Below are 4,215 nucleotides of genomic sequence, written 5' to 3' on the forward strand. Positions count from 1 at the left end.
AAAAAAAAAAAAAAATCAAAAATACATTGGTGGGGTCTTCGCCTTTTCGATTTTTTCTCCATCAAAGGATATATAGGAATAAACATAACTCTAAATTCACCCTTCGCTAGCAAAAAAAAAAAAAAATAGCTAGCAAGTCTTGATGCTGGATTATAAGCAATACGGAGTCCTTCTCATATTCATAAAGGTTGCAAGTGTTTCTGCATAATATTTCCGTGGTGAAAGTGTTTCTCGCAGGTTGTCTTGTTAGTCTTTCTGTGTATGAGCTTCCGTCTTCGATTTGAGTATCAGGTCGATTTAGTGCTGAGAAGTGCAGATCTCTTGAGTTCAAGTGAAACTTCGTAGATCAGGGAAACAGCATTTAAAAATTCAGAGAAAGTTTTGGCCAAAGTGAAAGTAATATTTTCTTGATTTTTGTAAACGACTCTCTCATATTGTGAAAGAGCATAACAAGCGTAGCAGAGTTCTCGCTCTCGGTACCTTTACTTCACGCGAGGTTTCGGCTGAAATGCATTTCCTCCTGGCGGCCTGTCTCAATATAATTGTTTTAAATGGATACAATAATACTCAATTCCGAAGCACCTCTGATTGAACCTTACTTTTCTATCGACTAAAGATCATTACACTTGGCACTCTTGAACATTGAATTATGCCCGCTATCTTCGTGATACTCTATCATAAGATCAACGCTTCATTAGAGCGTTTCAAATTCAATCGTCCCACAGTCAAATCATTAAAAACTTAGTACTGAATCCAGCTCTTAGATTATTGAAGATATCTAAGCACCGGCAAATTCAAGTATTTAGTGCAGAGAGCGAGTACATCAAATACAGTCTTTCGTTTATACATTGCATCTGTACACATTCAGATAGTTGATTTCAGAACCTTCCCAAAGAAAAAAGATCATTGCAAACCAAAAAGTTGCATTAGTAATTTCCTGATTCAAATTGCCACTTCACTGGATATATTCTACCCAAATGAAGTTTTCTGATAGAAGATCAGAAGTTAACTCACTTTTTGAGGGTTGGACATACAGCAAAACCCCAGCCGAACCAACTGTACATAGTCCTTATATCTGAAATTCTGGCCGTAAAAGGTTCTTACTTTGTGAATTTGCCATTTGTATACTACGCAGTAATTACATCCAAAAAAGATTGCAGCACCACAATTTCGCATATGGTCTCCCACTACACTACTCAGTGTGGCCCTATGCAGCTTAACTAACGTTGATCGGACGGGAAACAGTGCTTCCTGCATGGTATGGCCGCAACCCACATTTTATTCTGTATAAACATTAAGACGTCTAAACGTAACCTTATTTGGTTTTTCCAACTCTATTACACCTGAGTAATTGTATCACCTTATACATCAAATCGTTTTTTGACCTCAATGGTTAAAGCTTTGAATAACGAAAATGGACGGGCCGAGTTTCGACACTTGGCACGTAGCTGGGAGCTGTTTGAAGGTATTTTATATTATAGTTATATATCTTACTCTTTTAATCAGATGAATGTACCAAAGAAAAATGATTTGTTGTATAGCTGAATTCACGACGCTGACAACTTGTCAGAAGAAGGTGACAGCACCGGTCAACTCATTAACAAAGAAAGGCGTGATTTTGAAAGTTGTCGGACTCTATGATTAAAGCCTACATATTTTTGGATTTTAATAGAAATGTTTAAAAGTTACAATATTTCAGAGAATCTGTTTCCAATATTCATTTTAAATAGCGAACAGAAGTTAGCCCACTTCTGCAATGAGTGTAAGATTGTGCACTTTTGGTGGCAAAAGATCGGCTTTCAAGCTCCAATGCACTTAAGGGAGATGCTAGCTCCTTCAAATACCTTCTTTGACAATCCAAGAAACCTTGGGGGTTTGTTAAAGCCGTTTGCAGGGTTTATTTGTGGCAAAGACAAATGTGCGTCCTGCCGCCTTGTCAAATGAACTATGGTCACGGACCCTCATGGAACATATTCTATGGGACAATGACATTTAGTTAATTTTATTCAAGTCGTTGACATTGGTTATGGGCAGAAGTCTTTTTGCGGTTACATCCTCTTTGGGAGATTTTGTGAATTGGTGCTCGCGCCTTTCACCTGAGCCAATGTTGCGATCTATTATAGGTTTATGTTTATAGTTTTTCGCTAGTGGTGGGGGTTTAAATTTTTCAGCGATACCCTATAATATGATGTTTCTTCAAAAAAAATGTCTTTTGTTCGAATATGTGGTGGACTCAGGTTTCAATAGACAATCCGTGTTTCCTGCATATCGTCGAACTGGTGGCTATCTCGAACCTAAAAAAGTTTGACTCCTTGATCTCACTTTGAAAAAGCAGTTTACCTCAACTTAAAGTACTATTTTGTTTATCCGAATCACTCGTTGTATTCTTAAGCAATTTTGTCTCAGCGTTATATCTTCGTGTTATGCTACACACCGACAGACATAGATTTCGATCCGCGAATCGACAGCCTGATTTCGCAGCCATACTTTGTTAGGCCGCCGACTGCAAAAATAATTTTTCCCATATAGACGAGGGTTCGCTTCTTTGTCTCCAAACACTCTTATACCTCTCCATCTTTCACGAACATACGCTTCAACATGATTGCACAAGTAATTTTTTGCTTCCAAATCATCCATTGCGTTTCGGAAATCACCGGGCTCTGCCTCATTGGTCATTTTCTTTTCGTGTTCCTTCTGACGCTTCCAGCTCAGCCTGAGTTTATCGCCATGGACTCAACAACACTCTGTGTTGATCAACTCTACCCATGCTTCAACGAAGTTGCAACTACTGGAGCTGAAACAGTGAAAACTACAGGAAATCTGGACTCTCGCTACGTTTCGGCTGAACTGGCTTCTCCTTATGTTTCTTCTGCTCCTGCTGTTTCTTCTGCCTCTGCTGTTTCAGCAACCACTGGCTTATCAATCACAAAAATCAACCGCTTATTCACCGTTTCTCCAGCTAGCGACGATAGCTTCTCTGGTTTGTTCGATAGCGACACTGATGCTTCTTCTGCCATTTCTCTTGTTTCAGACTCCAAACTTGCCTCTGCTGGTATTTCTCAGGAATCCGAAGTTGTGGAGACTGATCAAAAAAACAAAACTGAAGATCAAAACTGTCAAAATGGACTCGACCTCCATGACAATGGAAGATTGATGGATAAAGCTGTAAACATTGCTCTGCTGTCTATTGCCAACCCAGATGAATCTGGGTGGCAAGTCCAAGGTAGAAAGCGTAGAAACTCTCGTGCAAGGAACGGGAAAAAGACAGATATGGGAATCCTGAGTCAAATGGCTACTTTTGAGAAGATGCTTCCTCTTAAGCCAAAACCCTCTGCCCCCAAATCCATGCTTTCCAATAATCCTTTCCTGGTCTTGGCCAATATTGGTGAGGATGACTATCAGAAGCCATACTCGAAAAGACAGTGCGAGACAGTTCCAGTCATTCGTACTCTTGAGTGCCCTCTTTATGACGAAACCACTCGTTCCAGTGCCTTCAATTCTGTGGACTTTGAAGTGGGCTCTCACAAAGTCCAGATTGAGGAAACAGTTGCGAATGATAAACTGGATATTGCTCAAGACTCTGCCCAAGCCTCTAATCAAGACTCTGCCAATGACTCAGCCCAGACTCCAGTTTCAAACTTGAAGAAAGTTGAGACTCCAGTTGATTTGTCTGCTACTCCTGAACCTGATGCCTTTGACGCTGGATGGCAAGTCCAAGGCAGAAAACGTAGAAACCGTCGCATAAGACCGACAGAAAATCCTGTTGTGACAGTTTCGGAAAGTGCCTTGAAGATACTTGTGGTCAAACCCATTTCTATCCTAAATCCTTTCCAGGTATTGTCTGAGATAGGTGATGACGATTTCCAGAAACCTAGACCAAGAAGGCAACGGAAAAAAGAATGTATCACAGCCGCCTTATTAGAAAGTTCTAAGGTTGCGGTCGTACCAATTCTCTTTTCACCTGCTGGATTAATGGAAGACTTGGCGGAGGACAATCGCAACAAAGCAACACATTGTTCAACTGAGAAACTACCCAAGACAGAAATCTTAACACCGCCCCTCGAGGAAAACAATAGCAAAGACTCTGCAAAAAAACTTTCAGCGATCACTGTTGATACTACTTGTGACACTAATATTTATGAAAAGCAAGCCAGGGTTTCTGATCCAGAGCAGGCTTCTGGTTTGCCTTTAGACTCGTCCCAAGAAGATAACACC

Source organism: Metschnikowia bicuspidata, assembly GCF_001664035.1.
Source record: "Metschnikowia bicuspidata var. bicuspidata NRRL YB-4993 chromosome Unknown METBIscaffold_2, whole genome shotgun sequence".
NCBI classification, from domain to species: Eukaryota; Fungi; Ascomycota; class Pichiomycetes; order Serinales; family Metschnikowiaceae; genus Metschnikowia; species Metschnikowia bicuspidata.